The sequence below is a fragment of the Chroicocephalus ridibundus genome, chromosome 1 (assembly GCF_963924245.1).
Source record: "Chroicocephalus ridibundus chromosome 1, bChrRid1.1, whole genome shotgun sequence".
Taxonomy (NCBI): Eukaryota; Metazoa; Chordata; class Aves; order Charadriiformes; family Laridae; genus Chroicocephalus; species Chroicocephalus ridibundus.
In genome coordinates, this window is record NC_086284.1 from 28049339 (window position 1) to 28063347 (window position 14009).

General features: G+C 44.2%; 1 protein-coding gene across 7 annotated transcripts in view; it reads right to left on the bottom strand.

Annotated features, from left to right (window-relative positions):
* Positions 1-9012, bottom strand: part of STARD13 (StAR related lipid transfer domain containing 13) — a 312543-nt gene extending 303531 nt beyond the window's left edge. For 4 of the 7 annotated variants that reach the window (XM_063332552.1, XM_063332535.1, XM_063332543.1 and 1 more), the window contains exons 1-2: positions 8872-9012; positions 7427-7481 (exon numbers count right to left, since the gene is read on the bottom strand). The gene's annotated coding sequence lies outside the window, so the exon portion shown is untranslated. The remainder of the gene's footprint in view (positions 1-7426; positions 7482-8871) is intronic. The other 3 variants (XM_063332578.1, XM_063332587.1, XM_063332560.1) reach the window with 3 other exon arrangements.
* Between the last annotated feature and the right edge of the window lie 4997 nt (positions 9013-14009).

Genomic DNA, 14009 nt, shown 5'->3' on the forward strand with positions numbered 1-14009 from the left:
TCCAGCAGGTTTTGGAGGCTACTACAACATATATTAAACTACTTATTCTTCTGCATCTAAATACGGTTACCAGGTAGGTTGAGAGTTAGGACCAAGCCAGAAATTTGTATCAAAATCACAATTTATATGACAAAGTTGAAGGAGCCTTGTATCCTTTTTTTGTTGTTTTGTTGTTTTGTTTTTTTTTATTACCAGCCATCAAAAAAGATCCTGCTGCTAAATGTTTGCTTAGGTTTTCAAGGCACTTACACTTACTTCATCCTGTGTTTGGATCTAGGATTTTGGTTTGTTCCCATTTCTGGTGAAGTTTGAGTGTAATAAAGAGTATTTTAACCTCCATTTACTGCACTGACCATCAGCTAGCTAGATCTTTTATTTCCACTGTCAGTGACAATAAGAAATTGGTGACAAAAATTACTATTGTGGTCGTAACTGCAGTGTTATTTATAAAGAGCCAGATGCAGAAAAAATGCAATTTAAATTTCATTGTGAGCAATATTCAGGCCTAGAGCTCCCTAATGCACAATTCATAGCTGCTTAAATTGTAGTCATTACTCTCATACTGCAATACTGTTTGTCATGATAAAGGGAAATTACTTTTCTGTCAATTACTCCTGCAAGATCAGTTAATTTACATTTGCAAAGGGTATGGAGCAGCATCTTAGTTCCATGGAGATGTTTCTTAGAATTCTGGGCAATTTAAGGTTTGGGGGGGAAAGTAAATGGAAGTCGACTTCAAAATTTTAAAAAGGGACAGTGCATACATCCCAAGGTCTTTGTACCCCAGTGAAGAGCACCAAAGAAGAGTTGATAGATCCCTTAACAGACTGCTCACTGCAATGCTGCAGAAAATTGTACTGAGGGCCCGGGAGAGGCACACTCCTCTCTGCTTCACCACTGGGCAGCCAAGCTGGCAGCATCTGAAATCACCGCTCCTGACTACACGTGAGTTGTGCGTGCAAATGATCTACAGAAAACATCCCACCCTTTGGCATCCCCTTCTGCAAACATCTGTATGTTTGTTTAATCCATGGTGGGATGGAGACAGCAAGAGCCAAAAACACGAGAAGGAATGTTATTTTTACTTACTTGCTTGGAAATTCTGGGTGAGTTTTAGCATGCCTGACTTGGATGCCCACCTGAGGCGTCCTAGCAGCCTAATTTAAGGTGTTGAAGTTTGGTGCCTGAGTTTCTTGGAGGGGTGATGGAGTAGCTGAGCGCAACAGTGCCCAAGGGACAACCCAGAGCTCTTCCACCATGCCTAAGAAGCTGCTTCAGGAAGGAGCGCTGGAGCATCCCCTGGGATCCCTCCCACTCAAATCAGGGGTGGCATGGGATGGAGCAGTGGATGTGGTAGTAGCTGTAGCCTGCCCGACGCTCACGGGGGTGAGGGCACTTGCTGCGGACGTGGTGCTGTCGCTCCTGAGCCCACAGGGATTCACACCCACATATTCCCGACAGAGAGAGTAAAATTTTTTCTTCCCTCAGGGGATATTGTGGAAAGGCCTTTGGAAAACGTGGTGTCCAAGTGAGGTCTCGGATTTAGCACCGAGAGCGGGCAGGGTTATAACCTACCTCTGCCCCCCAGCCCCGCAGGGTTGCTTAAAGCACCTCAAAGCTGAGGTCGTAGGCATTTTCTTGTGAGTCGAGCAGAACCTGTGGAGTGCAGACACAGCGTGTAGGTGTACTCCCACGGACTATGTGCAGCTGGCACAGTGGCGCTTAACCTCTAGGTATTATTGCAATTAAAATGATGAAATACTAACAGCACAAGCACCCTCAACACTGACGCTTATGTTCAGGCACGTCGGACTATGCTGATACTGATATCGGCATCACAGCTCTCATGGCGTTTTGCAACGTTTTAAATTTTAACCCCCGCCAAATTCCAGCCAATATAGTCACATTCCTCCTTCCCAATATTGCTCTCTTGATACAACAAGGGGCAGAGTATCCTTATCTTTCCTCCCCAGCCTGAGCTGCCTGCGGTTGCTGTTGCTGTGGTTCGGTGCAGAATGCTTCAAAGGCAGAAATTACACAGGAGGGAGCTCTCTGAAGAGTTTACAAAGTGTTTGAGGGCACCTTAATTATATGGCATTTCTGTTCCCATTAGGTTTAGTGGATTTGCAATGCTGCTCAACCTAAAACTGGACTCTGCTCCAGCCACCCTTAAAAAACTTCACAAGGTGCTTAAAAATCATGAATGTTTATGTTGCCTTTAATTATTTTCCATTTCTGTTACCTGGATTTTCTTTTGCGATGCATTTGCTTGGTTAACATCAAGGCTAGAATCCTACCTTGCACAAAAGGTATATCCACATTTGTTTCCAAGAATCAGTTTTTTAATTAAGTGGGCCTAAATTCTGCTGGTTAATAAAGATAGGTATGAAGACATGAAGGTAGGTGTAAAGATATAAATGTATAAAGATATGTATCAAGGTATAAAGATACAGATTGGAATTTTTAAAGCTTCAGCTTGAGACAATGACAGGTAATTTCTAGAATTATTTTCAGACTTTTTTTTCTTTGGCTAAACTCTGAAATATTAGACTCAGTCCCACTGGTTTGCCCACAACTTATGCCTTTAAATGCCCCCTGTTTAAAATATACTTAATTCCTCCATTTGTATCACTGCGATAATATGCTAGGGAAAGGGCTCTTAGCCCTTTATTCATAGAGGGAGAGACATATCTTTAACTGTATGACTTGCTAGTTCTGTATACTGTTGAAAAAGGTAGGGTTTTTTTGTGATGGCCAGATGTGACCTTTACACTGCTGTGATTTCAGGACATAATGCAATGGCACTGAAACAGCTGGCATCTAAATGTTGAAAAATCCAGCTGTGGTTGTAAAGGTTTTGGGAGTGACTGTGTTTAGGATCACTCTAATTTTTCTGGACAGAGCCGGCGAGCTCGTGGTCTGGGTTGCTGAGCAGTGCACCTCCCTCCTGCCCCACACATCCCCCTTCCAACAGCGTGAACCCAAACGATGCGCCCGCCTTTGGCACACGAATGCACCTCTTTTTCTGAGAACCCACAACCAGCAATTTAATTAAGGTAATTTAATTTGTCTTCAAAACAATGTGTTATGCATTAATTAAGTTAACTTAATTTGTCTTCAAAACAGAGTATTATTCATTCACCCTAAGGCATGAAACACATAGCACAAAGGGTAAAAAACAACATCAGAGGTACATGACTCTTACTCACACCCTCATCTTTCCCCTTGCCAGCTTTTGTGCTTTCTCCTTTTCAGCTTCAAGAAGCGTTTGTGTCGTACGAGCGCAAGTCTGTTTTTTCAGTGCTTTCCCTTGCCCTGTAACTCCCTTCCTTTCACACATTGCTTCTGGACAGCTTCTCTCAGGTGGCTCAAAGGCCCCAGTTTCACAAAGATTTTGTCAGATTACAGTGTGATACTTCTCAGGCCTGAAAAAACAGTGATATTAGCAGTGTTGCAGACAAGGTGTGATCTCTTACGTCCACAAACCTCCTTAAATTTGGGGGCTCTTTTGTACACACTAGGCCACTGCTTCTCTTCTTCTGCTCGATCCCTGTCATAACCCATATTGCCCAACTACACGAGAAATTCCCCTGTCTCACAAATGCATACGTGGAAGCAGAATATTCAATTTAAAAATAAAACATCAGGCAGATTTTTCTACTTTCCAGCTTATTCCAAAATAACAGCCTGTAATACATTCTTGTCAGCAGCAGCAGATGTAACAGAATGATAAATATTTATAAAAGATAAGATTTTATAAAACTTTAAAGTTTTGATAAGACATCATAAATCTCTATAAAAGTTTCGTGATTAGGCTGCATACATCTTATGAACATTTTGTGTTACAGGTAAACCTTGTGCCCATACAGAATTTAGTATTTTGGACGAATGGAGTGCCGTTGTTGAGAACATGCCTACATAGCACCAAAATATCTGAGTAATGATAAAAAGTACTTCAAAAGAAACTATTTCAGCTGAGGTTCAGTGGAGCCTGAGCTCCATCTAATCCCCACTTCAGTGGTAGATATGAGCACTCTTCATTCTAGGAACTCGTGAAGCGCCAAAGAAGAACAGGCGCTCCCCTGCCTGTTGGCTTCGTTGGTGCTTTTTTCTCAGTGACGCGGGATGTTTAGAGACTTGAGTGTCCCTAGAAATCCACACAGCAGGTAGCACTTGTAATGAACTCCTTAAAATCTGAACATACTCTGTTTTTGTTTCCCATTCAGAGTAACCAGGAAACCAGCCTCACCCCAGGCCCTACGCAGAGTCCTCCCCTTAAGCTCCTTTTGTAGCTTTGGCATTTCCAACTAGCAGAGATGAATTGCTATTGGTAAAAACATCACAGAATTCAGTTCTTTAGCTGCAGCAAGAGAGTTATAAACCAGCCATTTCTGACCAGCAATGGCAGTATGAGCTGGCTCTCCCATCTGAAAAGCGGCCAATTTATGCCTTTGGGATGAATTTCAGGAGATAGGACAGAGTCTGCAGATAGCCACACAAAACCTCTCCTCTCTTTAGGGCAGCAGCTCTGGCTATCCTAGCATGCAGAGCAGGGACATCAAAGTGGTCATAAGGAAGCCCCACCTATAGTACAAAATAATCCCATTAGTCTCTCCACGACAAAGACTAGGGAGTTATTTTCCCGGGTAGGTGGCCATGGGAACAGTGTGGTTATCATCACAAAACAGAGGCAGAAAGAGGACTTGCTCTAGGAGCGGGGAAGCAGCCTCCAGGAGTATCACAGAGAGTGGTACTTTCACAGCAAGAAGCCAAGCTTCCTAAAACAACACCACCAGTAAAGAACAACGTAAACCTAAAAATGATCAATGAAAACCTAAAATCTTTCTGAGCAGGAGGAAAGAAAATAGAGTACACGTGCACTTTATTGCTTGAGGTATATGTCAAAGGGTTGGACAAAGTATGATGGCAAGTATGTACAGTTGAACTTGATGATCTCAAAGGTCCTTTCCAACCGTGAAGATTCTATGATTCTATGATTCTATAAGTAGTTGGACTTAGCACCTTTCTGCAACACCATGCATAATTTGAAGAGACGCATCTGAAGTCGGTGGAAAAGAAGTGAGATTGTGCTGTTTAATCTTTTCTTTTGGAAGAAGCTGCAGGTGAAAGCACACGTGGAAGCTGGCAGGGCCACAGCCATCCTCCTGCTAGCAACATGCCCAACTGCAGTAGCTCTTGGTTTACCTCCTCGCCCAGCCTGGCAGGGATGCCAGCTACATGTATGGAGCCACATTCCAACTCCAGTCACACTAGAACGACTCCAGGGTCATGTCATTGACTTCAGTGAAGTTATTCTTTATTCACGCTTGCCTGGCTGAGAATCTGGCCCATTCTATCTAGGTAGCAATATGTAATAGAGAAAAGACGGCCAAATTAAAGGAACAAGAAGAACCAGACTATGTCATATGAAGAGGAAACATTTTACATTATACAGAATACAGAGGCCCTTTAGTTTAAGGACTTTATCAGCATTTAAAGGACAGGATACTGAAAAGCATTTCTGTAGGTGCCTAGATTTTTTTTCTATCCCTAATTTTCTATTTCAGAAAATGAAAAGAAAATTTATTGATTTTAACATTATTGAAACAAAAATACTGTGATTTGTTCAACACAGAACACTAATTCATTAGCCATTTATTAACAGTCTGGGTTAAGACATCTTCCATTTAGGATTTCCTCCCCATCCATTAAGAAGGCCTCTCTGGCTGAAATATGTTGAGTTTAATGATTCTCTCTGTGGGAGCATTTTTCTGCCAGTGCCAAATTCAGGTTTGGAAAAAACACTGCGTTTTGGCCTGCTGAACAAATTCAGGGTGTCCCTTGCTGTAGTGACCAGCAAAAGATAGAGAAAAGGGAAATTTATCATCACTGGATTATTTCCAATAAGTTCACTCAGGCCATGGCTTGATGATACTGTAACTCTGACTTTAGAGATGCCAGTTCAAAACCTCTGCAACCAATGATTTTTGAGTAGCAAAATGGTATAGATTTACTTTAGCACTTCATTTGTTAAAGAAATAATGACATTTACTTTGTACCAGGCAATGGACTGAATTGCCTCATCGCCAGTTGTTGGAAGTTGGTATACATCCCATGTTATGTGCTCTGACTAATTCAGCAGAAATGCACTCGTATGCCCACACCTCATCTGGATGCTCTTTGTGTTGCTGTGTGATCTGGAGGAGCCCAGATGGAGAACGTGCGGTGGTGGATCCCCCGGGGATGGGTTTCCTGCCATACCTAGTTAGCAATAACACGCCACTGATTTTTCTTTTCGTATCACCTTTGGATTTCACCTGGGTCCCACAGAATATAAAAGCGTAAACTGATGCAATGCACTTGCCAAGGCACAGAAACATGAAGTTGCTTGCTTTCTAAGGAAAAGATACATTAAATTGGGAAGGGTGTTGGATTGTTTTGAGTAGCTGGAGAGAGCTGTGGAACAATCCAGTCAGGATTTGAAGCAACTTTTTTTTTTTAAGAGGATGTATCTCAGCTTTTACTAACGTCTAAGTGAATCCAGAAAACTTCCAGCGTAGCTGTTTTCACTCAAGATTGTATATAACATAATATCCTAGGATGACAGAGGTCATCCTAGACTGTCCTGGAGAGTTCCCATAGGAAAGTGAAAATATCACAAGGCTGGAGTCACAAACTGCCTGCTCAGGTTTGGGCTCCTGACCTGGGTATCAGCCCCTAGAGCTCTCCCAACAGAAAACCATTCCATTATTCCTACTCAAACACATGCAAGAAAGAGCAGGTTATTATTGTTTCGGCTCCAAGAATGATCCTCCTGCGCTATATATCTGTTCAAATTATTTCTATAAATCTGTAATCAGAGTGGACGATATTCTCTTAAACTAATTTCCCACAGTCATCATTAATTGGCCAGCTTGCTAACACCTGGTACCAACAGATTTTTCATCTAGCGAGCGCAGTGCCACATAATGGTAACAGCAGGTTTTAACCTAATCCCTCTCCATACACAAGCAAACATCAAGTGACGCCCGTGACAAAGACACACAGACCAGCCTGACATTTGCTGATAACTCCCAGGAGATTCTCCCTCAGCACAACTAGTCCTGCTCAAACACATTTTCCAGTGGAACAGATAATTTGAAACCATTTCCAGCTAGACTAATTGCATTCACTGAAAAGAGCATCCTCCTTCTCCTCAGCACACATTTATTAGTGCGGCCGCAAACGCAGCTAACGCTCTGTGAAGTTTTCCAAAGCAGTAATTATTTCATCTTAGGAGAATTCGCAACAGCTTGCTTGATAATGAAAAGTTATTATGCAGATATATACACTTCATGCAAAGTTGTACACCAAAAAAAAAAAAAAAAAAAAAAAGAGAAGGAAAAAAAAAGTAGGCGTTTAAAACTGCTGTTTAAATTCCACTCACAGTTTTGAAGTCTAAGCACAAAACTTCTGACTTTGCAGCTGTAGCTCCAAGCTGTCTGGAAAGATAATGCAGTCCATCAGATATCCTGGTTTTGTTTTCTTGCATGAAAATATCATCTGTCAGAGCCACCGGAGTGGACTTGGAGGCCCGGCCCCTTCTGCGGAGCACACCAATCGGGAGACCCTGGGAGCACATGTGGAAAGCCGTCACGGGCAGCAGATGCTCCGTGGGACCCAGCTGCCAGACGGACGCGGGTGACAGCGAAACGCGGGGCTGGGGGTGCCCCGGCCGGGGCTGCCGTCCCCCGGCTCCCCGGGGAGAAGTGGAGGGCTGGCGGGGGAGAACCGCCTTGGCCCTGGGAGCAAAGGCAGAGCCCATCGCAGACCACCTCAGGGCCACTGGTCACCGTAAGGACACCACAGCCTGTGCCTTGCTCCTTTGGGCCTTATTCTTTACAGCTTTAATAAAAATAATCTCATTTACCATTGTATTAAATGCTGCTTCACTTTTTCTCCAAATTGCTCCTCCAACCCCGTTTACAGCTTTTTATTCCAAAACTCATCCCTGCAAAGCTGCACTTGTGGAAAAGCCCTGGGCATGGCCCGCCCCTCGTCACAGGGGGGGTGTCAGTGCTCTGGACCCAGTGGGTCACCCTCGCCTGGGTTTCCCTCCCTCTCCCCAAAAACTTGCTTTCTGCCCTTGCCGCACGGCCAGCTGCCCCCGGGCTCCTGCTCCTCCTCTGCCTCCGCCGCTGCAGGCTCCCCGCGCCCAGCTTTGCTCTGTGCCCGTCCATCAGAGAGGTCCCTTTCTCCTTACATCCGTTTAACCCGATGACATTTAGACGAGAACTGCTTAGAAGCTGTGCTTAGAGACACAGACCCACAGCTTCCTGGCTCGCTGGCGCTCAGTCCTCGCGCAGGGTGAGAAAAACCCCTGTGCATTAGTGCGGGTTGAAAGTGCGGCAGTAACGCAGTGCACAAAGGCAAAAATCAGACCATACATGCGTGAGTGCGATGAGCTAACATCTGGAGATTTGTTTTCACTCCTGGGAGCCTACCTGCAAGCCACAACATGCTGGGAAGGGAAACCAGTAAACACACCAGTGTAAAACGCCGTGCCTTTTTCCAGCTGAAGTTCGGGACCTAAAGGCCTTCCCATCTCGCACCTCCCATAATCTCAGTGCTGGCTTTATTAATCCAGAGTAGCAGCCTTATTTGATCAAACAGCCTTACTTTTGCAGACAGGGTGCAGGTTAGAGTGGACTGGCTGTAATAAAAAATACCAGCTCCTTTCTGTGAATAACTTGCTGGTTTAATTAAATTAATTTTGCCTCTGCATTCTATCTTAGTAAATTAGTAATTCACTAGAGGCTTTTCCTACGCCAGATATAATCAGGCTGGTTAAAAAACTTCGACAAAGCTCCTTTTTCCACCCCCAGAACCCACCGGTTTCTCAGAGGAAAAATTCCTGCAGAAAGACACTGAGACAGGACGGACTTCGGTCAGTGAAATAAGTTCCCGCCGATTTCAGGGTGGAATTTCCCATTTCCAGAGGCTGAGGCCAGCGTGCCCCAAGCAGGAAATAACTCTCCGTTAGTAAGAGCCAAGAGCTGTAGTGGAAGTAATTTCTTTTATCGGCCGCCGGCAGGGTGGGGAGGAGCGAGAGGGACGGTCTTTGGGGTGTGTAAGGTCTTTTTCAGCTCCGCAACAAGGAGCAAACTTGTTTCCAGTTCCCAGCTCGGGAACATTTTGTTCAGAGGTTTCCGAGCTGGGAGCGGCCGGGGCAAGGCTGGCCAGAGGTTTTCCTGCCCGATCCTGATCCCCATCCTTATCCCGCGCCCAGGGCAGGGCAGGGGTTCGGACCTGGGGCTCCCTGGGGCTGTGCCCGCAGCACAGTGGGACAAAGCTTCACCCCCTTTTGCTGCTGCGGAAGATGCGCCATCCAGCAGCACTTTGGAGGGAGATGCCAAGGAAAAAATGTTGAGCCCTGTAAAATGGGTATTTCTGCTGAGTTTGAGACCTTGCCGGGGCGATGCAGAGGAACCCCACCAGAAACCTTCCCTGTATGGCCAGGGGATCAGACCGCAGCTCTGTTACCCCGACATCCTCACTGGCTTTCTGTAAGCTTTAAAAGGGTCTGGCTTCACTCTTCCTTTTTTGGTCCTACACGAGGTGAAACCTCCAAAAGGGACAGTTCTGTCCCATCCCGCCTCACACCCACCCAGCAGTGACAAGCGGGACTGCGAGTCCTGGCACACCTGAGACCGGCCTCAACCTTCCGCCTGTCGGTCCCAGTCTTAGTCACCAAGGGGGTGGCACAGCCGGCCCAAATTCACTTTGGGCTTGGGAAACTCACCCTGCCAGCCTGCGTTAAACACACAGCCAACCCAGCTCTTCAGAGCTAAGCATATACGCATTAGTGGCCGAGATTTAACAAGTCACCTTACCACAGCAGTTCAAGACGACCCGTCCTGTCATCTCTCTCAGCCTATTTACTTACCAACACGGCGCGGCTCCCTGGGTGCCATCTATTAATTCCCAGGTCTACTGCATCTCACTGGCAAGCCTTTTTCCTCAGCTCCCAGCGTATATATATATTTTTTTTTTCCTCTCCTTTTAGTCCTGATTATGCCTGACTGTGTCATACTGAATTCCTGTCCTCGGTATTTACAGCCTGCAAATATTTGTAGACTTATCACATCGCCTGTGCGCCACCACTTCACCAAGCTCTATGTATTTTTTTCCCCATTAATCAGTTCCTCCAACCCCTCCGTTTTTGCTGCTCTTTCCTGTAGAGTTTGCAGATTTTGTTTGTTTTTAAAAGACAGCAGAGGGAAGTTTAATTCTCTTTTCTTTACAGAAGGGCAATAGCTGGATGAAAATAAAGGCATATTAAGGACAGTTCAAGGCAAATTTGTATTTGAGCTGACCAGCTCTAAACTTCATACTTGTTTCCTTTTGTTTTTCACATTCCTTTGGATGACTAGAGTTTTATTGGAACCCTGACATTGCAAACTTTTGCATCCCCTTTTGTCAAACACACTAACATACAGAATCATGGAATCATAGATTTGCCTAGGTTGGAAGGGACCTTTCAGATCATCTAATCCAACCATCAACCTAACTCTGACAAAAACCGTCACTAAACCATATCTCTAAGCACTACGTCTACTTGTCTTTTAAATACCTCCAGGGATGGTGCCTCAACCACTTCCCTGGGCAGCCTGTTCCAATGCTTCATAACCCTTTCAGTGTAAAATTTTTTCCTAATATCCAATCTAAACCTCCCCTGGCGCAACTTGAGGCCATTTCCTCTTGTCCTATCGCCTGTTACTTCACTTATACATACTTCATGTCAGTTATAATTCATTGTCTCGGGTAAATTCATTGACTTGCATGAAGAGACCTGGATGTGCAGGTCAACATGTGTGTGAACAGTTGTATGGTTGCAGCCTCCAGACAAGACCTTCAGCAGTACCTGGGAACCCCATCTGTACCATTGCCAGAGCAGTGGGGTCTCTGCAGCTGAAATCCAGAACCCAGGAGGAGCTTCAGCCCTGCCTGAAGCACCAGTCGCAGGCAGTGATTTAGGAGCAGGCAGCTGGGTCAGTGATCACCTGAGAAGGTCAGTACCTGCAACAACCTCTCTGTCTCCGTATCTCCCCTGCACTACCCCGTGGCCAAAGTGCAACCAGGCATCTGAGTAAAGAGAACCGCCTTGCAACATCCTGTGAACACCACACGCGTCTCTCCAACCTTTGCCACCCGACGCTGCGTGGTTGGCTGTGGCACAAATAGTACTTTACTCTGCTAAAGATCCCACTGGAATCTCACTATACTTACTAAGGCTTAGTGGGAATTGAAGGAGAAAAAAAATAAAAATCCCCAGGCAGTTTAAATAAGGTTTGATTATTCATGGGAGAAGCAGGGGAATGTTAAAATTCTCCTGGGTTTGTTGGGAGCCTCTAGCATTGCCCCAGACTGCTGTTTTCCAACTGCCCCCTTTGCTTGGATGCCCCTAAATCGAGACTGTAACTTTAGATAAGTGACATTCCTGCATAGGCGATGAAGAATCAGAGGACAATTCGGGGCTGCCCTCCGTCTGGTGTATTTTGGGCACTTGGTGGAGTTTGGCTCCTTGCAGATCCTGGGAAAAAGGTTAAACTCTGCACCTTCTGTCTGACTCTCTCCATCAGAGGCTATTCCCTTTGGGCCCCAGTCTGTCTGTGCAACGCAGGGGCCGGACAGAACAAGGTCTGTAATTTTATTCCAGTTATATTAGGCTTATTTTTATTCACATGAACTGCAGCAAGCTGTAGCGGCGCTGATGATGTCACTTCAGCTGCAGTGTTTCCGCTAAGGCTGTTTTACCACTCAAAGGCAAACAAAAGCAACCTAAACAAACGCAAGATAAAGGCAATGAAATACGGGCTTTAAAAATGATAGCTAGTTGTCTTTGCAATAATTTGCATGGTCGTGTGGTTTAGGCCTGTTTTATGGTCCTTGTAATTTCATGAAATGCGTGGCATGCTTTCAGTGGTTTTTCCAGCTCTTGAAATAACAGATACACAGAGTGTTTCATCGAAAAACCTCACAGCGAGGATTTTTAAATAATACCTGAATTGAATCCAATCCAATCACATTGCTCTAGAATGATTTCTTTAAGCCTGTGAAAGTGGGCAAAACAAATTTCTATCTAAACTTCATCATAACTCATACCAAGACAAGGCAAGAATGCCTTCTGGCTGGTCTGATTAGCAGCTGATATATCATATACTCATACCAGCATCATAAATACATTTTAATTTTCCCTAGATAGTTTCAATTAGCAAGTAGAAGTATCACCCAGCTCAGAAATTAATTCTAAAAAATAAACATAATTAACTGCTGAACTCCCTTTTTTTTGTCGTTTTGTTTGCTTTCAGAAACTAAGGCCTAAGTTCTGGTTTAAAAGATTTTCATCTTTTGAGCAAGGTTAGCAGGTTTTAGCCCCATAAAACCAGTACTTTGAGAAAGAATCCAAATACTTTAGACCAGACTTTTGAGGGCAACCGTGTATATAAATCTGCTCAACCAGCTCCCCTCAACAATGCAGCACTTGTAAATGTGATAGTGCCGTCCACTTTCCATTAATATGCAGCTATCAGTTGGTGAGGCACGCTATAAAGCATTTAACAACTGTTCTCATAAATACCATACACCATCTGTTAACTGAATCAAAAGGCTATGTGCCAATTTTACTTTTGGATGGAAAGGTCTGCTTTAAAATTACTCCAGCAGTCTCAGGGCGTACAGATATTGTAAAAAATGAGTCTGGAGGCATGTCATTCTACCCAATTCCCAAAGAGCACAGCTGAGAAAGAAAACATTTTTATCTAGTGGGATACTTTGACATTTCGCCATTTGTTCTCATTGCAAGTTGCAACTACAGGACTTGAAATTTTCGTTATTCGTGGCAGGAAATACCAGCCTGACTTTTTTTATATTCTTAGGAAAGATGTCTACATTAGGTTTCTTACCAATTTATATTGAAACGAAGTGTTCTGACATGCCCAAATTACAAAAAAAAAAAAAAAAAAGTTTTTATCTGAGTTTGCCGGAGTGATCTGAGATACTTCGTTTCACAGCAGTTCAGTTTAAGATTCCTCATGGTGACAATGGCACGTCACCTTACAGGAATGCTGGCTGGGGCCATCGTTCCATCCCTCCGGCTGGACACTGATTAGGTCACATCTTCTTGTAACATGAGGAGACAGAGAAGTCCCCCGATGCAGCTCGCTCAAGGTTAAATTATGTGAGTTAAGAGAGGAAGCTTTGGGCATTGTCACTGTGTTGGCAACCATTACACAGCTGGAATTAAATTTCTATAAAAGTCGGATAACTCAAACTGCTACGAGGCTTATTGTCCTGACACAGACGGTAAGGACGTTTTAGTGGGAAATGGTTTAAATTTCTAAAAGATGCATTAATTGGTCCAATGAAATGTACTTGTCATAACACACGTTTTCCCTGCTACCTATACATTTTTCAGTTGTCATTTTTCAGATCTAAACAAACTATTATCTACCGCCTTTCACTGAAGCTATGTCCGGTCAATTATAGAGGCTGAACTTAAACCGGTTACGCTCCAGAGGTGACAGTGGGAGGGAAGGAAGAGTGGAGGTGATGGAGGGACTAAAAATGACTGAAATATCACGTGGGGAGCTGGACGTGAAGATGCGTTACAGTGTGTGGGTCCAAGGGGTGGATCTGCAAGAGGTAAGCAGGAATAAATCAATATTTAGAGTGTAAAAATAAAATCCTACCAAATTATGTATATCTCCTTCTCTCAAGCGAATGCTAGAAAAAAAATTCAGAGAGGTTTTCCTATGCACAGTTTTAGAACAAGGGCTACAAACTCCAGAGAGACGAGAACATGTCCGTCCTACTCAGAGGTAACTGTGCCCTTCAAAGAGCAAATACTGCTTCTATAAGCAAGCAGGAAACTTTACCTCCTAAATGTCCCTGTTTCTCCATCCTCACGCTGTCAGCTGGCTACAGCACTATTCCATTTCTGAAGATCAGATTGACACGGAACAAGGTAT